Source organism: Ambystoma mexicanum, chromosome 2q (genome assembly GCF_040938575.1).
Source record: "Ambystoma mexicanum isolate Mex_15411 chromosome 2q, UKY_AmexF1_1, whole genome shotgun sequence".
NCBI classification, from domain to species: domain Eukaryota; kingdom Metazoa; phylum Chordata; class Amphibia; order Caudata; family Ambystomatidae; genus Ambystoma; species Ambystoma mexicanum.
In genome coordinates, this window is record NC_090924.1 from 68,021,986 (window position 1) to 68,044,351 (window position 22,366).

A 22,366-nucleotide genomic window follows, 5' to 3' on the forward strand; every position below is an offset into this window, starting at 1 on the left:
GTTGCCCCTGTGCTAGACACTGTTTAAATGGTCATCTGCATCCTGTCGTGCTCCAGCTGTGCAAGTTAGTTAGGTCTAGTTAGCAATGGCCAGACTAATGGTTGTGCGTTGTTAAGATGGATTTCTACCCTCTGACCTGGTGGGCAGAAGTTTAGGAGGTCACCCTAGTTCACACAGGGGAATCTTCTGGACAAGCCAGACTAATCACGGTAGCTTGGCAGCCGGTCAAGACTAAGTCTCAGGAGGGGTGCAATTGTTCGGATGCGCACAATGAGCACACACAGTAAAATTCCACAGGATACGCTTAGACAAGTGTATATAAAAATACATATAAATTTATTATATGTCTTAATAATTACACACGAATAAACCAGTAATATAAAACAGTTACCACACAAGCCTTTCACTATTTAACATGTATACAGTTATGTTGCGCCTAATGCTGTAAAGGGGAAAACACAGCCACAACCTGTAACAGAAGGGTAGGTTAACACAAATATAGCATTAGGCAGTTCTTCAGAATCAATCCCTAAATTAAGCAGTATAGCCCTAGTATGTGGGGAGCCGTGTGCTCAAAAGTACAGTATTGCGTTGAAAACGTACGTGTAATGAGAGAAAGCGGGTCCTCTTCAGGGAGCTGTAGCAGTTCAGAAAGGGGTTTGAGGTGATGAAGAACAGTGTCCCACTATTCGAGGGGGTCTACCCTTGCAGGCAGAGCGACTTTCGGGACTAGCTAGGAACGCAGGCTAGCCCAGCTAAGGTATCTTTTTAAGGATTCTCGTGGGTAAAGAACAATGGCTGTGCCGAGGGGGGGGCACTGATAAGTGATGCAAGTACTCACCAACCCTCGACACAGTCCGGCCAAACTTTGCTAGTCTAGGCCAGGTCGCTTGTAGGTTCAACCCCTGCAGTTGCACGTCGCTCCGGATCTCAGCGGCTGCAGGACGATCGTCTGTGGTGGGACAGTAGCCTTTTCTCAGCTCTCAATGAAGATAAGAGGACAGTTCCAGTGCAGCATGTCTCAGTGCAAAGGGGGGCAGGCAGGCGAGGCTCCTACAATGACCGTTAACACAGCAGGGCGACACAGGGACCACAAATGCTCGTGGCCTGGCACACCCTCTTAAATCGCGACCCAGAGGAGTGGGAGAGGGCCTAGGACCACAAGCTAGCAATTCCTTGAGTCTTGAGTGTCAACTCGGGACAGCAGCGCTCCTATGCGATACCCCAGGTTGGAGCTGGATGGCCTAGGAACACTTCTGAGGCTCTTTGGGAGGGTAATCAGGAGGTGCCTAGAGTACTTGTTCCCACTACTCCAAAGGGTTGAAGCGCCCTTGCAGGCCTCCAGTGATCGATGCAATAACAGGCGTCCGACGGGACAACAGTGGGCTCAGGGTGCCAAACCTTCCAGCACGTCTCAAATCTGGGATAACCAATCGAAGATCTGCTCTCTTACATGCACGCCAGATGTGGACCAATCACGGTCCACGGTGGTCCCAGTCATTCGGGCATACCAGACATACTGGCACCAGTAGTGTGGATTGAACCAGACAGTCCCAATCCTTTTCCTGGGCACTAGCACACGCAACATGCAAGAGCCTGCTAAAGTTGCGGTGTTCGCGGGAGGCTGCATGCCCAAATAAGGAATTCCTGCGTCTGCTTCACCTGGGGGAAGGGAAAGGGACAAAATGACCAAAGGACAGAACAAAAGACTTTGTGGCACGGCCATTTTCGGCACTGGCCACTCTTAAGCCAAACGCGGTAAATGCAATATGGTTCATCAAAAAGAAGCCAAAATACTATAAGAGTAAAGTGCTGTCACCAGTTCGTCCTAGGCACACTTGTGCAATCACCAATAAATACTTAGAGGGTGGCTAGGGCCATAAAACAAAAGGACCTCTATGCGCAGTACTGTAAGGTGGTTTGGCACATAGATAAAAAGTTACCAAGAAATGGCAACATAGTGAAAGACTAAGAGAAACATAGTTTCACAGTACTGACAGTCTGAAGGGCGTGTTAGTTTCCCATAACAGATGAGCAAAACCCCAGTGTAGTGCACTGTGCTCCACTGGAAAAAGTCAGGTTAGGATAAAAAACAAAAGCAAAATCTTTGGGGGAACATTAACATGGAAGGAAAGGTGCAATGAAGAGAAATCTTTCCTAACATGCGTCTAGAACTCTGTGGTCTCGGATCTCTATTTCCGTACGGTGAAAATATGCCCCAGTTTTGCTGGGACTGTCCCGGTATTGGGTGCGCCCCCTTTCCCAACATTATTTTTCCATTGGAAAATGCAGTGGTCCTGGTATTTGGTAGTAGGTATTCATAGCTGGCATGCAGGAATGCACAATCTCACGCAGAAGAAATGCTGCATTTTATGGATTAAGATAGTGGTTGTTTGTGATAAATTAATCATATTGTGTCTATTCCACCAGTAACACTTAAACCTACTTCTCCTACTACCACTATCATACATGCCAACCCTCCCGATTTAGGCAGGAGACTCTCGATTTTTAGGTGAAAAATATTGCTATTTTTCACAGTCTCCTGCCTAAAATAACTGTAGCCCCAATGCATTCCTATGGGGAAATATGCATCTCTATATTTCCCTGTGGAAATCTCCCTCCCAGGTGCATCTGAATGTTGGCATGTATGCAGGGCTTTAAGTGGGCTGGGGCCTGCTGGGGGTGGGCTCCGGCAGGCTCCAAAATCTTGTTTTGAGGCGGGGCCTTGCCGGGGCCCACTAATCTTCCGTGGCAGCCCCGTCTACTACATGAAAAGGCTTTTTATCTATAGCCTGAAGCTCTCGCTAGTGTGGGAGAGCTTCAGGCTTCAGAAAAAAATGCCTTTCAGCCATAATGGTGGCGCCACACCTGCGAGGCATCCCTTTAAGCAAGAGATGCCCGTGGGCCGGCACCACCATTATGGAGAAAACATGAGGCCACTGGAAGCAGATGTCAGGTTGCCCACATCGTTGTGTGGGCGGACCCCGTTTGGGTCCTCAGGACATGACGTCCCGGACGTGACGTCAGGGGAAGGGGGAGGGAACGGGGAGTTATCGGCAGTTCCGCCGGCATCACGAATAAAGAAGGTTGTTGCAGTAGAGCGGCTTCTGCGTGTTATTCCGGCATACGTCGGATTCGCTGCGTGGGCCCGCTTCAGTACGAAGCGGGGACCCAACACTGGCGACGAGCGGGCAAGGACCCCGCAGGAACCGTGCCGAGGTCTGCAGCCGAGCAGTTTAGCGCGTCGGCGCGCCTCGGGCACGGGTGCCCACCCGGCAAGGCCCCGCCTCCCGCGTGACAGAGGCCTCACCTTCAGCCCGTCACCCTACGTTGCAACGGGTGCACCGTGTAAGCACAGCCCAGGCTCCCGTGTGACATTCAATGTGCAGGCCGAGACACGAGCGCCCAGGCACCGCCGGGCTCGCATCCCGTGTGGCCCCGCCCCCAACGGTAAAAAGCGCAGTGTGAGCGCGGCCCCGGGCCCGCGTGACACGGTAGAGACCCGCGCAGAGGCGCTCTGAACCCGCGGAGGCACCTCCGCAGTCGGCCCCACCCCAACACGTGGGAAGCTAAGTGAGGACGCAGCGAGGATTCAGCACCCAGCAGCAGCACAGGCCAGAAGCCTCACTACGTGGAAGCACCAACGCAGGCGCCCCCTGTGCATCTCACAGCGCACAAAAGTCGGCACCACCACACCCTCACGGCGACACAGTGATGTCGGACACTGCAACCACCCCGGCGTCCTCCTCAGGAGGAGCAGGACAAGCATCTGGAAGCGCCGACACTGCGCAGGACAACAACCCGCAGGCACACCAGGAAGGTGCAGCCCAAGTCATGCAGATGCCCAACCCATTCGAAATCAGAGACACCTCCAACCTAGGGCCCAGATGGAACATATGGTTACGAGACTTCAAGTTCTACACAGGGGCCATAGGATTGATGGACGACACGAGGCTGAAAAACACATTGTTCATGGCAGTCGGACCGGCGGTAAGAGACATTGCGGGGGAGTTGCTGGATGTGGACACCGTCACATATGGCCAACTACATGCCAAACTGTCTGAATACTTCGCACCGCATACAAACGTGGATTATGAGCGCCACATGTTCCACACAACAAGACAGGAAAAAGGGGAGTCCATAGACAGTTTTGTGATGCGCCTACGCATCAAACTAAAACAGTGTGAATTTCACAGATACTCCAACGAAGAGGCGCTAAGGTCCCAAGTGATAGCCGGATGCCTCTCACAGCCTTTCCGCAAGCAACTGTTACAAAAACAACGATCATTAGAAGAAATCCTGGCGCTGGCCCGCATGGAAGCAGCGGTGGACTCGCAGCTGGACAACCTCGGCAAGGTGTCCATTCACCAACCCAGCGACAACACAGAATTAATCAACAAGATATACACCCACCCAAGTCAGACCACCAAACACCTCGATGCCACATGTTTCAAGTGCGGCTATGAATATCCACACTCTGGCACATGCCCGGCCATAGGGCAGAAGTGCGCCGCGTGCGGGGGAATGGACCATTACAGGGCCATGTGCAAGAACGCCCCTACCCACTCAACACCCAAACACCGATACCAAGAATGGCGCAGGCCCACACCACAGAGCCCGCCCAGGCCGCCAGCGGACAGCGAAAGGCGGCGTACCAGGAAAGACGACGGAGACCGCAGAAGTCGCTACTCTCGCGAAGACAAAAGGTCGTCCGAGGACACTAGAAGATCGCATAGGCGGCGTTTCGTAAGATACGTGGAGACCCGATCCCCCACCAGCACTGACACCCTCTCGTCAGAGGAAGATCAGAGAAGGAAAGGGTATGTGTGGGCCCTACAGGACAACACGACGGCCACCCAACACAGCCCTATTTTGACACTCCAAGTGAATGACACTCCACTGAAGTTCCTCGTGGATACCGGAGCGACGGTCAACATCATCAGCGAAAGCGCATATCAGTCCTTGACCGCCCCACCAAAAATACGGAAAGCCACAGTGGACATATATCCTTACGGGTCCAAGACACCCCTGCCATGCAAAGGCGTGATCACGGCCACGTGCACACACAAAGGACACACGGCGAAGATCCCGCTATACGTTCTAGACACCGAAGCCAACAGTGGGTGCATACTGAGTTTCCGGACAGCAGTTGACATGGGGCTGGTACACATCCTATACCAGTTGATGGCCCACAAGTACTTTGCCAAACCGGACTCAATTGAACAATCATTCCCCAGGCTCTTCACAGGTCTAGGCAAACTACGCAACTGGAAAGTGCACCTCCACATCAACCCTCAGGTCAAACCGGTAGCCCAACACTACCGAGGCATCCCGTTCAACATCCAAAGACAAGTAGAAGAGGAATTGGACAAGCTCATCAAAATGAATGTTATAGAACCCGTTTCAGGACCGACACCATGGGTTTCACCCATCGTCCCCGTCCCAAAAAAATCACCGGAAGGATCCATACGGCTATGCGTCGACATGCGCAGAGCCAACACAGCCATCGAAAGGGAGCGACATCAAGCACCGAGAATCACGGACATGATTCACCTCCTCCAAGGGGCGAGGATATTCTCCAAACTAGACCTCACGAAAGGCTACCACCAGATCGAAATAGCACCGGAATCCCGTTACATCACCACGTTTGTCACTCATCTCGGCCTATTTCAATACAAAAGGCTCAGTTTTGGCATATCCTCGGCCGCTGAGATTTTTCAGGAGGAGATCCACAAGGTAATCAGGCATGTCCCCAACTGTCTAAACTATTCGGACGACGTCCTGGTATACGGCAAATCACAGGAAGAACATGACCTGGCACTGCACAGAGTATGCCAGGCGCTAGACGACGCAGGGCTCACTCTAAACAAAGACAAGTGCGAATTCTCCAAAGGATTGCTGAGGTTTTTTGGGCATATCTTTTCAGATAAAGGCATGAGGCCTGACCCGGAGAAAGTGGAGGCCCTTAACTCAGCCACGCCCCCCGTCAACACCACCGACCTCAGATCGTTTCTAGGACTGGCTAGCTACTGCTCCAGATACCTGAAGGACTATGCCACCGTCAGCAATCCCCTACGACTTCTCACCAGGAAGGACACGCCGTTTACGTGGTCAAAAGAGTGCCAAGCAGCATTCGAAGCGATACGAAAGGCCATCGCACAGGCGGAGGACATGGCATACTTTGACGCCAACCGTGACACTGAGCTGATAGTGGACGCCAGCCCTGTGGGACTGGGCGCCATATTGACGCAAAAAGACCACATGGAGCCACGGTCCACGCACGTGGTGGCCTATGCCAGTAGGAGCCTGACGACCACAGAACAGGCATACTCTCAGACGGAAAAAGAGAGCCTCGTGGTTGTCTGGGCCTGCAAATACTTCCACCTCTTCCTCTTTGGCAAGGAGTTCACCATCGTCACGGACCACCAGGCACTACTCACTATTTACGGCAGCCCGAAGGCCAGGATGCCACCAAGGATTGCCAGGTGGGGACTCCGTTTGCAGGACTACAAGTTCACCATACAGCATCGTCCAGGAAAAGAGGAAAACCCTGCGGACTATCTCTCACGACATCCCATGCCCACGACGGCGTCCCAACCGTCCATAGCGGACGCGTACATCAACTATATCATTCACCACCTACAACCACTGCCGGTAGGATGGCTGGAGCTGTCTGTACAATCTGAAGCAGACCCAGCACTGCGAATCGCCCGGCACTGCCTTCAAGTAGACAAGACGGCCCTCATGAGACAGCAGGCCAGGGATGAAGCGGAAACCACGAAAGAAGACGTCAAGTGGCTAGATCAAGTCCGCGATGAATTGACCGTGGTGGAGGACAACGTCATACTAAAAGGCTGCAAGGTCATCGTCCCGAGAACTCTCAGGGAAAGGATAATACACCTAGCCCACGAAGGACACAGGGGCGTAGTCGCCACAAAGCGCCTCCTGCGCCAGAAAGTCTGGTTCCCCCAACTCGATCGCCTGGTGGAAAACATAGTGGGCAACTGCCACGTCTGCGCACAAGTGGCACCCCCACCACACCCAAACCCCCTACAACCCTCACCGCTGCCCAATAAAGTGTGGGAAGAGCTGGCAATAGACCTATTCGGACCACTGAACAATGGGACACACGTGGTTGTACTCATGGACGAGCACTCAAGATACCCGGACGCTCAGATAGTAGAGAGCAGCGCCACGACGTGCGTAATCCCAGCTATTGACAGGATGCTCTCTGCCTATGGTATCCCCAAGATCATAAAGTCCGACAACGGCCCCACTTTCATCAGTCACGACTTTCAACAATTCGCAAAATGCATGGGGTTTCAACATCGACGCATAACCCCCCGGTGGCCACAAGCCAACGGCATGGTCGAGAGGTTCATGGCCAACATAAAGAGGACTCTACAAATAGCCCATGTACAGAACAAGCCATTCGAACAGGCCCTCAATCAACTTCTACGAGAATACAGGCACACCCCCCACAGCACCACGGGTGTATGCCCGGCAGACCTGATGTTCCGAAGACCGATCGCCACGCGACTACCCGAGGACCCGAGACCACAAAGCCCAACACCGCTGGAACAAGAAGCGCAAAGAAATGACACCGTGAACAAAGCGAAAACCAAGGAGATCACAGACAGGAAAAGGAGGGCTCGGGAAAACACAATGCACCCAGGAGACGAAGTATGGCTAAGGCAACCCAAGAACAGGAAAGAGGAAGCCACATTCGCACCCACACCGCTGGTCGTGACACACAAGAAGGGCTCTATGGTCACGGCACAAAGGAGTGACCACTCAACAATAACTCGGAACAGCTCGCACTTCAAACGAGTCAGACTGATGCCAGCAGACCAATGGACATGGGACCGAGACAGTGATGAGGACAGACCACGTGAAGAAGCATATCAGGGAGACGGAGAAGAGTCCGAAGGAGAAGTGCCCCGTTCCCCACCCACCAGGGAGGAGCCGACCCCGCGCAAGACAATCCGACCGCAGAGGAGTTGCATGAAACCGATGCGACTCATTGAGGAGATGGGGTAAGAGAGGGGTCCTTCAACTAACGTGTTAAAAAGGGGGGAGATGTCAGGTTGCCCACATCGTTGTGTGGGAGGACCCAGTTTGGGTCCTCAGGACATGACGTCCCGGACGTGACGTCAGGGGAAGGGACCGGGGAGTTATCGGCAGTTCCGCCGGCATCACGAATAAAGAAGGTTGTTGCAGTAGAGCGGCTCCTGCGTGTTATTCTGGCATACGTCGGATTCGCTGCGTGGGCCCGCTTCAGTACGAAGCGGGGACCCAACAGCAGAGGCCTTGTTTTCTAAATTCTGAAGCTCCCGCGCATTCGTGGGAGTTTCAGTCTTCATGAAAACGGCCTCTGCTTCCAGCGGCCTCACCCTTTCTGCCATAACGGTGACACTACCCCTCCCCAGCTCGCGAGGGGCAGCGCCACCATTAAGGCTCAATAGACGAGACGCTGTCCCCTGCCAGGCAAGTCTATAGAATATAAATGCAGAGATGAACACCCTCTTCCAAAGGCTGCCTGGCAGGGGTGCCAGTAGTCCATTGAGCCGGGGCTCGTCAGGGGGGCTTGGCCTAACGGGCCAGCAGGACCCCCCGCCGTTAGGCCCCACCCCCTTGATGAGCCGAGGCTCATTTTGTAGTGCCACTTAAGGCACTGCATGTATGCACTACTGAAGCTAGTGCCTTGACAGCCACTTTCAAGAGTGAGTCTTACTTTTATGTTAGTTGCCCTGTCCCGTTTTTTTTACTTTTTAAACCTGGTCACCCTATGGCCTATACCATAAATGCCAACCCTTCCGATTTAGACAGGAAACTCTCTTTTTTGTTAGCAAAAATCTTGCTATTTTTAACTGCTTCTCTCTTAAAATAATTCTGACCGCACTGCATGCCAATGGTGAAATTCAACTTTCTTGATTGTATGGAGAGAATCTCCCCCGCAGTTGCTGAAAAATAATGGCATGTATACCCTATACTTCCGTCAATTCACTGCTGCTTCGCCTGCTTTCCCGCTCATTAAAAGATCACGCGTGCTTAGAACAGAACGTGGTGTAACTAGGTCACGCAATCGATGGCCTGTACGTTCCTTGGAGCGTAACGTTTAAGTCACGTGATTACTAGCGTCTAGGTTCGTTTCTCTAATGGGAACTATTTTCCTTAGCTTTCTCGGAGCCTTATACACAGAAGTATCGGTGGGTCCCTGCTCGTGCTTTCGAATTTAAATGTAAATGTTAAGAGGTGAAAAATAGGAGCGGAAACGCGCTGATACACCAGTCTGATTGGCGCATAAGAAGCCAACCGCTTAAAATGTGTATTTGTGAAACGGAAAATGTTATATTTGCTCACTCATCAACTATGGGAAAGCAGGAATTGCAATGCAGGTGCCATCCCAATATCGTTCACACAGATATATATATATCTAGCCACGCTATTGAAATCTCATCAGTTTTTTGTTTATGAAAATTACAGAAACAAAGAAATGTACACGAATTATTCTAAAACCAAACATGCCCGGTTTCTTCAGTAATTAACGCAGAATTCAAAAAAGGCATTTGCATGATATTTGAAGCATTGGCTATATACAAGTTATACATACTGCCGTTTTAACTGCTTCAGCGCAGAAGGAAGGTGACCCGGTCAGTGGGCGCACTTTGTATTCCTCTTCAATGAACCCACCTTTACCCCATGGTTTCCTACACATTGCTCATTGTTTCTTCCCGAAATGATGGACAGACTGAACTGAAAAATAATATGTGAGACACAGTCATTCTCCTTCTCCATGCTTAACCATTGTGGACGCTGTAGCAGATGGTGTGTGAAGACCGTTCAAGCCACAGTAGGTCATATCTCCCTTTTCACATCCACCCAAGTCAAAAAGGAAGATCTTCCTGGAATCATTCTTGAGTCATCAGGTGACTCCATCCTAGAGTCATCCATGGCTAGTTCAGGGAGATCATCCAAAACTATCCTGAAGTATGTGTATAGGCCAAAATATTCAAATGATATGACTCTAGAGTTATCACAGAAACTACTCCAAGAGGAGTTCTGATTACTTCCAGTGATGATCTTGTATTACTCAAGGATTACTTCATGACAACTTCAGGATGGGTTTGAAATTGTGAACGATTATTGCAGACAATTTCAGGAGGATGTTTCTTTCAAATGATTTAGGAAAAGGGTTTTGATTCCTTGTGTGTAAAATGGGTGGTATTACTATAGGGTTAGACTTATGAATAGTGTACTGGAAAACATGGAATTTGCAGCCGTTACTTGCCTTCTTTGCTAGAGCACTCAAATGTCATTAACTAAGGTTTGCTGATTTAGTATACAAAACTACAAATCCACCCCACAATGTCACAAACCAACCTCTAAACTCCCTCATTTAATAGCTCACCTCTAGCTAACATGGCATCACACCCAATAAACTCCCACAATTACAAATCACTGCACTAAAACAAACACTTTCAGTGACCTAAACAGAATCCGTTAAAGGTCTAACTGCATGACAAGCTTGCCGATCACTTCATCCAATATCACTATGAGCAGCTAGCAATTAGTTCGACCATTCACCACACCGAAGAAAACATTAGCTGACCCCCCCACAGAAATCCAATAGCACAAAAACATGTACCATTTACAAGTTGGCACCAACCTACAAATTCACCAGATCAACTATAATAGTTCTACACACAAGAGCGCTTGCATCTTCAGTTTCACAGAGCAGCATGTGCGCTACAATTAACATTGTACATTAGTAGCAGGGGCTGACATAGCAACCAAACTCAGTTGTGGGGATGTTACAATTCCATTTTTTTTTAAACCGTAATCTGAAAGATTGCACAGGTGTGTGGTAACATGTAGGTGTCACTTCAGGCATGACTGTCATACTCTAACAAAAACACACTGTTAAGAAGACGTGGTGATAGAGTTCAGCTTGTCAAATTAGATCTGTCCAACAAAACATTTGTAGCAGACAACTGACAGGTAACTTTATATTCCAATATTTTGCAGTTGTTGCACAGCTACATCGCCAGGAACTGCAACATTACACAGACATTTGCAGATTTAATGCTGTGTCTATCAATTGTCCAGGTGAAGTAAGAGGCAGGTTCTGAGGAAGGAATGTAGGAGGAATGAAGAACACTAGCCATCCCTGCCAAAAGACCTAGATTTTCCAACTTTTGTGAACAGCCATTAATACATTTTGGAATAGTCCGTTTTCAGCCATCAGCTTTTACAATATAATTCTCTTTTTTTCACTGCATCTTCAGATTCCACCAGTAGCTGCTTTTTCTCCTCTTCCTTTCTTTTTAAAGCCTCAATTATAGCTTTTCGTTATTTCATCAAATGTTTCCTTTGTCTTAATACTGTTTCTTGGCTGCGGGTATGAAAAAGGCAAGTTGAAACTTCATAATGTGACTACCAATACAACAAACATTTTGCCTGAGCTGTACACTGGGGTGACTCCCCTTAAGCGCGATCCTATCCGCCGCCTTGGGGTTTTGCTTATTCTTGCTCTCCTTGGCGCTTTCCCTCTCTCCCCATGCAGCTACCCACAACTCAGTGTAGCTGCACACATAAAAGTGTGTATGGGTACATACCCTTGAGAGTGTGCTGTGACTACTATAATTTATAAATAGCAGCAAGCTGCGTCACCAATTCCGCATGGTCTACTTATAAAGACCTTGAATGAATAGGACAGAAAACGGATTGGTATTTGCAAATCACGCTCTACCTTGGACATCCTAGATTGGTTCCCCAACCTGTGGACTAAACTTTCAGGATTGCATGTAAGGTATAAAAAAAAAAAAGGATAGTTTAGGAATTTCCATTTGGGGAACCAATCCAGGATGTCCAAGCACCACTAAAAACTTTTAGCACAACGCGCCAGCCATTCACAGGTCTCTCGGGACTCAACCATATGTTTATATTTACCGCTTATTGCTATTATTACTGTGTTCATACTTGTATATATTTTCCTGTCTGTAACTAAGTCTTGCAAATTCTTGTATCTGCGCTGCTGCGCCTTGTTACCCTTGGGCTTTTCGGCGCATTATAAATAATAAACAAACATCTATCATCAAGTACCATCAGAAAATTGTTCAAGATATTTTCACAATCAACTTCCAAACCTGGTCACAATACCAAGCGTTCAATTTCAAGGCCTTGAAGACAGCTAAGGTCGAAACAATTCACCTACAGATGACCCGATATTGTTTTACTTTCATTCTAAAAGACTGCATACCTAACTTTAAGGAGGTAGAGTGCGATTCGCCAATACCAATCCATTCTCTGTCCTAGCTGCACGCATACTCTGACCTGGACTACGGTCCCCGAGGGCATTCAACCCATAGCACTCTATACGAGAGTTACTCTAGAGGAAAGAGATGCTGTAAATGAGGTGGGCATTGTGCAGCATTCATCTGTATGTGCGAAAAAAAGGAACGACTCTGCATAGGGACGTCAGATGTACCCTCCTCCCCCAAACATCAAATAGATGAACCAAACAAAAAAAAAATGTGCTTACCTAACTACAAAGCATGACTGCCTTGAAATCCTTTTCTTCACGTATTTCTCTTCTACTTTCATCGATACCCTCTATCAGCAATTTAAAATTAACTTCACCAGGAATTGCAAAGGCTCAAATTCCCGATCCTTTCAAATGCAGATAATTGTCGGAATCAAAAAGAGTACCATGATTTGAGTTATTATCTAAAAGAAGAAATAAAAAAAGTTAATTTAGTATACGCCAAGTATTTGTGAACCAGGTCTTTACCCAAAACCATTAATTTATAGTGGGCTTGCTATGGATGTTCCTGCCTGATGTGTCCAGATTTATGAGTGATTGGTGCTTGGTTAACTTCCTCCCAAGACTTCCACCCATTATGGCTTTAACTAGTTGCATCTGTTTGCAAAATTAGAGGTGGGTGTTCCGGAGAGGCAATACGTTCTTAACTGCAGAGCTCTTGTACCTAGAATGCTGCAGTCATTTTGTGTGTGCCCTTTAAAAGACAAGCACCCGTTTCAGTTTCTTGAACGGACATATCAACCATAGAGGGCCCCAGCTTGCAGACAGCAACATGCAGGAAATAGGAGGGTATGCAGGGACAGAACCCATTACCAAAGTGATCTTTACTGGGGGAACCGTCAATATTACACCTTAGCAGGAAGGCCTTTGCTAATATGAGCCAGGCACTATCTCCAGAAGAGTCAGATGTCTCCTCCCACCCAGCCCCGTAAAACGGGGGTAAACAGGCCATCATCTGCGTGTTCTTCAAAAATAAATGGCATAAAAAGCTCATGGGTATAGCATCCGTAACTTCCAGCAGTGAAAAAATATTCAAAAGCATTACAATACAAAATGAATCTTTGAATGCCAGACAGTTTGCTTTTTATGAGGGGTAGCTTTACAGAACCTCTTTAGGGGTGCTTTGACCTTGAACTTCACAGAGTACCTGCCCTGTACACTTCACATTACACAAATCTCATCAATATTCCCCAGTTTGAAAGGGGGTGGGGGCGTTGAGACTCTCCTTTAATGCAAATTCAGTTGCTGGACATGGCACTTTTTTTTTTAGTTGGTTGGTGTTCAGCAATGATCAGGTTGCAAGCATTGTTAAGAGAAATAAATAGACGGGGCGGGGGGTTGGGGGGGCGGGCATCTGTCCACTGTTGGTTAGAGGAGTCTTTTTCTCTCCCTTTATCATGAGAGTTTGGATGGCCAATATTTGCAACCATTCTCTGTGCGTAGAATTACAACAACAAATCTAAGCCCAAAGCACCCTGTGCCACCAGAAAGAGGAATCGAAGAACTCATTCATCAGGGCGTTACAACCACCCCCAGCCTGAGACTACACCTGGCAGTGTGTGCAGCACACCCGTACCACACAGCGGCTCAAACAGTCTGCCACACACTTCAAAACCTAGCCAGCCTTCATGCTAGCCAAACAAAACTTTGCCACTTGGCATACTGCTTCAGAATTAAGCAATATTAAAAATGCTGCGAAACTCACACGCGCTTCCCACAAGCCACACCTCAACAGTCCCCACACAAGAGAAATCTATGCCAGCCGGTATCTGTGCACTGGCAAAAAGCTGTCTGGGCAACTTATTGAAAATGACAAGCATTGTGCCCTCTCAGGGGTCTCCAAACTTTATGTTGGCGTGAGCTACTTTCAGTAAGGGGCCAAAAGCTACTTGCAGGCTATATCAGGGGTTGGGGTTGTTCATAAACATTGGAACTGTACTTTTTTAGCTGTAATTTTCCCTTTATAAATATAAGGAATAACATATCCCTTCACAATTATGTTAATAAGTTGGAAAATCTCTTTATTGCATTCTTATTTATTAGAAGTTCTCATAGAAAGACTTTCACAATGTAGGAAAATGATTGGGACATTCAGTGTGAAGGTTGACACTGCATGCCATCCACCAGTGCTCTGTAGTCTGTTGTATAACTTGATACAGCAACTCAAATGGAGTCACTCAGATGCTCATCGGTCCGGCGGGTTTGTAATTTCGATTTGATGACGTTCATATCTGAAAATGCAGATTCACAGATAGGTGGAACCAAACAGACGTCACTTTTAATGCTGCTTGGCAAATGATCTCGGACACAGCCAGCGCCATCCCATGGACCAGAGGGTTGACGAGGCAGAGGGAAAGCCAAAGCAGGGGGTGTTGTATGATATCTGGCTCCCCCACAGCAGATTGCTGGAGAGCCCAGCAATCTGCTGTGGGGGAGCTGGATAGCATACAACACTGGAAATGCGTGCTTCCGTCGCTGCTCGCCTCTTCCCCCATGGCCAAGCAAGGTGGGGGCACAGAGGGAGAGGGGTGCAGGGGGAACCAGCATTGCAGTGATCCGGCCCCCCTGCTCACCTTTCCCCACGCGTTGTCTTTGTGGGTCCAAAGGGAGAGAGGGACCGACAAAGACCTGAAACGCTTGCTTCCCGGCACTCCCTCCAACTGTGCGGCAGCAGTCTGAGCTGAGAAGCGGCATCCCTTACCAGGCAATAAGACGCTGGCGGCACCAGCAAGAAGCAACAACGCAGCGTGGACACGCGATCCAAATGCAGGAAAGCGCACGTCCAGGCTGCTTTTATTCCCCCGACCCCCCCCCCCAGAATCACATTGCACTGACTGAGCATGTATTTTCTCTTTTCTCGCTGTCCTGGATCACACGGCCCACGGATAGAAGACCTCTGCCTACAGTATGGCTATTTTTTTAGGGCTAAATACTCATTGTTATCTTGCTCGCAATAGATAGGCGTTTGCATTTTCACTGTATACTAGCAAAGCAACGGGCAGGCACCTAGTCAGTGAGACAACGCAGGTAAATCAAGGAAGTCGGTCCTATACAGAGAGAAAGAAATATTTGGGGGGGCGGGCGGTACTGGGTCAATGCACTGCCTGGCAGCACTGAGCAGTAAAGTCAGGCACATCTCCCTGCAATGTTCAGAACCCCTCACCTCGTAAAGGCAGTAAAGTTACAGAAATCATACCAAGGGAACTGCATGCCGTCGTAGTGTGCCATTGCTGTTTTAACAGTGAAAGCCGTGTTGCACAAACGGCAGCGCTGGTCATTGGGCCGGCTCTCGCCGGATCCGAGATTCCGTACCAAGCGTGTAGCCGGATCCGGCCAGTCAGCCGCCGCAAACCCATGCTCTGCGCTGGGTTACTTAAAGGAGGCAGCACAGAGTAGGGGCGGAGCAGCTCACTGCCGCCATGAGCACTCCAATGGCTCCGCCCCCTACGTGTACACAGTAGGACTTTGATACAGGTCACAGCTGCAGGAAAAGCAAACTAACTTCCTCTGGTGACCCTGTGCAGGGTGCACAGGGTCACCAGAGGAAGGTAAAGTCCTCAACCATGACCCGATTTATGCAATGTTTGTCGGATACTTGTATCCGACAAACATTGCATGAATAAATACCCCCATTATCATTTAAACTATCCCACACAATGCAGCCACCCAACTGCTTTCAGAGGTGAGCTGCAGGAGCTGTGCAGGGTGTGGTTCAAGTAAAAGAAAATGTTGCTTATGGCGCCAAGTGCTGTCATTGCCACAGTCGACTCCTATGGTGTTGATTTGACATGAACTGGGTTTGTCCTCCCTGAAAGCGTTGAAAGAAGCGGTCTGATGCTATACAGGAAGATCATTCAACTGGCTGCGAAATCAATTCTGGAGATAATCAACAGAGCAATGTTGAACGATGAAAACCAAATGCTCACAAAATGGAGAAGAACATGAGCTTATTGAGAAAGAAAAAAAAAGAAGAAAAAAAAAAAAATCGGAAGTTCAGAAAAGGACCTCATCGCCAATCCAGGGAAAGTCAATAAAAAGATCCTAGAAATGGATTGGATACAGACTCTGAATGCAGCCTGACAAAGGATCTGCCATATAATCCAAAAAAAGTAAAGATTATACCATACCGCATGAAAATCCCAGACAAAGCTCTAAGAGCAAGTTTCATGAGAATTCACCTGAACTTAATCAGCACAAACGAGATCTTAGCGATCAGACGACAGGTGGACTCAAACAAATGCCGCTTCTGCACCCAAGATAATCAAATCGAGACAAGAAGGCATCTCCTATCCTGTACAGGCCTCTCAAAATAAAGATCCACATGGCTAGGCCAGCTGCTTAATAACGTATATGTTTATGATGAACAGGAATGGTGGGCCCGCTTAATAAGCGGTGAAAAGACGAACTGGGTCATCGCAGTGGTGGGTTTCTTCAAAATGATTGGCCTGGTCGCATAAGTGACAAAAAGGATCTGACCGATAAAGAAATATTCACTTGTTTGTCCAAGCTGATGAGAGAGTAAAGACGCGACTACATAGCTAATGAACTTCATAACTAAGCAAATGCACTGGAGAACTTGAATTGCTTCTTTTTGTAAAAAAATTGTTCACACAATTAAATCATGGTTTCCCCACAGGCTATCTGCTCTTTCACCATTAACTAGAGTAATTGCTCTTAACAATTCTTTCACAGCCTGCTTAAAATACTGCTCTGCAGGAGCTAAGATCACAGTGTAGACGAACATTGCTGTTAGTTTAGGTGTACAGATGGCTGGTACGGTTTGCTCCCGTGTACATGTGCGGGTCTGACTGGGCCATAAAATTGTCTCGGGCACCAATGAAAAAGTGGCCCAGTTGTAAATGGCAATTCATTGCTTTTCTAACCCGGTTTGAATAGTACTCAAGGGGGGATGTTTTTTTTTTAAATTATAAAATGGGATGCAAATTGTGCATTTTAAAGAATATTTACTCAGCAACACTGGTCAAAACTGTTATTGACATAGTAAAGTAACATCACCAGTGCCATGGAAGTGGAATTGATATATAGTTTGGAAAAGCAGCAGCATGAAAGAAATTTCGACGTTTAAAACTATTATTTTGGACATTTCCTTTGATCGGAGGTCAAATGCCAGCTCCGCCCCCAAACCGCCCCCTTAACCTTCGCCCTCACCCGGCCCTTGTGGGGACCCCCGGCCCCCAAATTGTTCTCCTTTCCACCACTGTATAAGGTGGTAGATGGCGGCAGCCGAATCTGCCATGAAATTCCCTAGGCGTGTGCGGCCGCACGGCCATAAAGCACTTCTATTTGGGGGTGGGTGGAGCCGAGGATGGGGATACCAGCCAAGAAGACACACAAAGATCCGCTGTTAGTGCAACTAAAATCAAAATAGGAAAAACAAACCCATCGGTCTTTTGTTCTCCCCCCTTCCCCTCCCTTCCCACTGTGAAACACCTGTGGATGAGCTCGATGTAAATAAAAATATCAAATATACCAGGCGCTTCGCCGAGATGAATAAGCGCCTTACAAATAAATACCTGCCTGCCCGTGCACGGCGTGGAGCGCTCCTTCCTCCGCGATCCTCTTCCTAAGCACGTAGACGACGTCCCACGTTACCGGCGTTATGCCTTAAAGGCATTTCAGAAACTATCGTCAAACTTTAAAACAAACACAATGCTAGCGGGTCTCGTAGGGACTTTAAATGTGTGGTTGATAACGAAAGCAATACAAGGCCTACGTTTAGCCTTCTCTTGCACACATTGCAAAGGGGTAAATGCACAATCCCCTCCCCGGGGAATTCCAAATGCCCCTCCCCCCTTGCAGGAGAAATAAAGAACTGAAATGCTGGTAATTCGTACCCATATGCGTCTGTCTGCATAAGACACATATCCCCATCTGCTGGACATACCAAATCCTGCAACCCCCTCCATCGGGGAGGCTAACTAGTCGTTCCCTGTACTGTTCACTGGTACAGTGGAAGTCCCATTGGGACGGGAGGAACGCACTGTGCCCAGCCCCACGCCATAAAACACATCTCCCACTGGCAAATCGCACATCTGCACGAGAAAAGCCCAAAACCGACTGAATCCACCTGTACTTTAAGTAAATCTCACCCCCCAAAATACACAGAAATACCCCCTTCCCAATTTTGCCGCTCTGTATTAAAGTAACAATCAACAAGAGATAACTTTAAGACTTACCAGAACCCAAATAACCAACTATACGCAGTGTTCTTTGCAACGGAGAAATCGCTCCGCGACCGCGACGCCGCCTTGCCTTCCCTGCCAGGTCGGAAGGAAAAAATAAGCTGAATGCCCTTCAAAAACAAGCCCAAAACAAGCTGACTCCCATCCAAATAAGCGGAAAAAACAAGCGTGCACCTAAAAAGTTGTGGAAAGGTCTCAAAAGTAAGAAACATAACACAACAAGAAAAACATACATAGACAGAACACTGACATAGTGTGTTAGAACAACAATATTTTATTGCATGGTGACTAGAAGTCCCAGATTGCAAAATAATACGGCCCTTAAATATTTGTATTTATTGTTTTATATAGCGCCTTAATCCAAGGCGCTATATAATATTGTAACATGGCCAATTGGAAGCTGAAAAGAAACATGGCCTTCCTGAATACATCTTTCTGAGAAAATGTTGTATATAGATTCCAATAATCCTCTAACCCAGTCTTGCAAAAAAAAGTTTTTAAAAAATAAATAAATAAAGGATGTTAGTGCATAATGCGTCAGCACTGGGGATATCACCAGGGTAATATTGCTATAGAGTGATGCTTGCTAAACTAAACCAATCCCCTTCTTTACATGTCAGTGTGTCTGCCTGCATGACAAAACTTTTAAAGTGCGCTTTTTTTGCATATGTTTAGGCATTTGGCATTGATGGGCCACCTGGTGGGCAAGTAACGATCCCATCAGTGCCAAACACTTAAGCATATGCAAAATACAGGGCGCACCCGAGAGCAAGACACAAGTGCTGCCAGGACGCTCTGTGCCACGTGTAATGGGCTTAACAGCAAATAAACACGCACAATTACACGCGCACAGACGGTCGAACAAGCGGACGAAAACCGCGACAAGCGACCTCCAAATATTAGAAGCGACTTTGGGCAAAAACAAGCCCAAAGTCGCTTATAAAAAGCGGACCTGGCAACACTGCTTCCCTCGCGTGCAAAACAGATGACGAAGTGAAAGCTTAAACCCACGTGATGAAGCGGACGTTGAAACCCACGTGACGCATGCAGCCCATGTGATGAAGCGGACGTTGAAACCCACGTGAAGCAGAGCAGCCCACGTGATGAAGTGAAGGCGAGCGTTGCTAGGGTCCGTTACTCGAATGGGAACTAGAAAACGGGAGAAGTCCATCTTCTATTTTCATGTCTGGGCCTGTGAGACAGAAGATTCCGTCACCGGCGAGGGCTGAGGAAAGTCCGCATCGGTTGCTAGGGTCCGTTTCCCCAATGAGCAGCAGACGCGTCTTTTCTCGGATGGGAAGTAGTCTCTGGGGGACGCTGCTTAGAGCCGGCTGGGCGGGGGCGTGAATGGTGTTTTGTGTGGTGGGGAGTGTGTGTTTGTGGTGCGGTGGCTGGTGGTGTTGGATTGGAAGTAGTCCGTGGTCCTGGGGGCGGTGCTGGGTGCCTCGCCTGAAGCGCATGTGCAGGCGTGCAGGTCGGGGTCCCGCGTGTCTGCGTGCCGGTCTCCGGGGCTCGCTGGGTGGTGTTTTGAGTGGTGGGGAGTGTGTGTTTGTGGTGTGGTAGCTGGTGGTGTGTGTTGGTGGGGGTGTTTGTTTGCGGTGGGGTTGGTGGTGGTGTTGGATTGGGGGTAGTCGGTGGTCCTGGGGGCGGTGCGAGGTGGTGGGTGCCTCGCCTGAAGCGCATGTGCAGGCGTACAGGTCGGGGTCCCGCGTGTCTGCACGCCGGTCTCCGGGGCTCGCTGAATGGTGTTTTGAGTGGTGGGGTGTGTGTGTTTGTGGTTAGGTAGCTGGTGGTTTGTGTGGAAGTGTGGGCTGTGTGTTGAATGGTGGGTTAGGTGCACATCATCCTTTTGGATGGTAAAGCGCCTGCCTGGGTCCGCCCACGCTTTCGGTAATTAAGAAGAAGGAACTACAAAACTACCCTTTAGGAAACGTTTCCAGGCAGCATCAGGTGAGTGCATGCGATCCAGCTCTTGTAGTTAATTTTATATGCGTTTCTTTTAGCATCCATCAACTTAGACGTTCTCACCCCTCTGTTATATTGTTAAGAGGAGCCCTTTTGCAACCTCTAGGGATGCACGTTGAAGCTGTAATTCCTTGTATTGTACTTTTCACTTGTTGAAATTATGTGACTTTCTAAACATCTGGTTTTGAAATTACACGGGGCAGCCTGTTATTATAGACACAGTAGCTGCTCGAAGCTCATTTAAAGTAGGGTTCAGGCTCTGCAATGCTCGCAGACGCAGTAACTGCTGTGCAGCTACTACACAGACCGTGCTCTGGTGTAAGTTACTATATATATATATATATATATTACATGGCCACGGTAGTGGCCATGTAGTTATGGATAAATTGGTGTTTCCATAGTAAGAGCACTTTTTGGGCGGCTTATAACTTCGCCCCCTCTGGACGAATCCTCACCAAACTTTGCAAAAAAAGTGCTTGGCCCACTCTGAATTTTTTTGCAAAGTTTGGTGAGGGTTCCTCCAGGGGGGGAAAAGTTATAGGGGGGGGTCCCAAAACTTTAGTTTTTTCCCATAGACTGAATGGGAAAAATGTCTTGCTCGCGCCTACAGCCCAAACCGCTGGACGGATTTTCACCAAATTTGGACCAGGAGCAGCGGCTTGGTCCCGAAAGCGTGCTTTTGCAAATTTGGTGAAAATCCGTCCAGTAGTTTTTTAAAAAATGACCAAAAAGTAGGTCTCTCCTGTTGCCCCCCAACCCCCGATCATGCCCCGTGTCTCCCTGCTGTTTCCCCACACCCCCGCTCATGCCCCGTGTCTCTCTCCTGTTACCCCCACTCCACTGGGTGTTGGTGTTAGCAGTGCTCGGTGGCGCGAGTTATGGTTGCTTATCTTACCATAACTGCCGAATTTCAGGGGTTTTTCGGTTTTACCTGGAACCATAACGTCCCTTTAACAAAGTTTTTTTCACTGAATTTCATAGGTTTTTAGTAGCGCAACTATACCTGTGCCGGATAATGCTCGCAGTAACTGCTGTGCAGCTACTGCACAGACCCTGCTCTGGTGTAAGTGACTATATATATATATATATATATATATATATATATATATATATATATATATATATATATATATATATATATATATATAATACCTGCACAGGCTAATGCTTGCAGAGACAGTAACTGCTGTGCAGCTGCTACACAGACCCTGCTCTGGTGTAAGTGACTACATATATAATAATACCTGCACAGGCTAATGCTCGGAGAGGCAGTAACTGCTGTGCAGCTGCTACACAGACCCTGCTCTGGTGTAAGTGACTATATATATATATATCTGCATCTGCGCCGGCTAATGCTTGCAGAGACAGTAACTGCTTTATAGCTGCTACACAGACCCTGCTCTGGTGCAAGTGACATATATATATATATATATATATATACACGCACGCGCCGGCTAATGCTTGCAGAGACAGTAACTGCTGTGCAGCTACTACACACACCCAGCTCTGGTGTAAGTGTCTGTCACAAAGTGTGTAGGGGTGATGGAGTTCTTTCTGTGAATTGTTTGCCGATTCTGTGGCGTAGTATTTATTTATTATTTTTTTTTTTGCTTTGAGGACTTGCTTTGTACAGTTTGAGTTGTCTTTGGTATTTTATTCTTGTCTGGTGTATTGTTCTCTCCATTTTGTTTCCATTTTGCAGTTGTTTATTTTTTTTTTTTTGGGATGTTTTTTCAGTTCTTCTGTGAACCATTTTGCTGCCAGTGTTTTTGGTGTTGCTTTGAATGTTTTAGCTGGTGCTAATTGGTTAATGGCCTTGGTGATCCAATTGTTGAGTGTGTCTTCTGTTGTATCTATGTTTGTATCGGTGGGA

General features: G+C 48.0%; 1 protein-coding gene and 1 long non-coding RNA gene across 7 annotated transcripts in view; one reads left to right on the forward strand and one right to left on the reverse strand.

Annotated features, from left to right (window-relative positions):
• Window positions 1-317: 317 nt before the first annotated feature.
• LOC138569152 (uncharacterized) lies at window positions 318-19,513 on the reverse strand. Of its 3 annotated transcripts, none has more exons than XR_011303155.1 (3): window positions 19,481-19,513; window positions 12,545-12,729; window positions 318-11,395 (listed from the first exon to the last, which is right to left on the reverse strand). It is a non-coding gene; the product is annotated as an uncharacterized lncRNA (long non-coding RNA). The 3 variants fall into 3 exon arrangements; XR_011303153.1 differs by lacking the exon at window positions 19,481-19,513 and adding an exon at window positions 18,523-18,628; XR_011303154.1 differs by lacking the exon at window positions 19,481-19,513 and adding an exon at window positions 17,860-17,942.
• Window positions 19,514-19,650: 137 nt separating this feature from the next.
• Window positions 19,651-22,366, forward strand: part of SLX4 (SLX4 structure-specific endonuclease subunit) — a 785,402-nt gene continuing 782,686 nt past the window's right edge. For 3 of the 4 annotated variants that reach the window (XM_069646855.1, XM_069646858.1, XM_069646862.1), the window contains exon 1: window positions 19,651-20,478. The gene's annotated coding sequence lies outside the window, so the exon portion shown is untranslated. The remainder of the gene's footprint in view (window positions 20,479-22,366) is intronic. The other variant, XM_069646856.1, reaches the window with a different exon arrangement.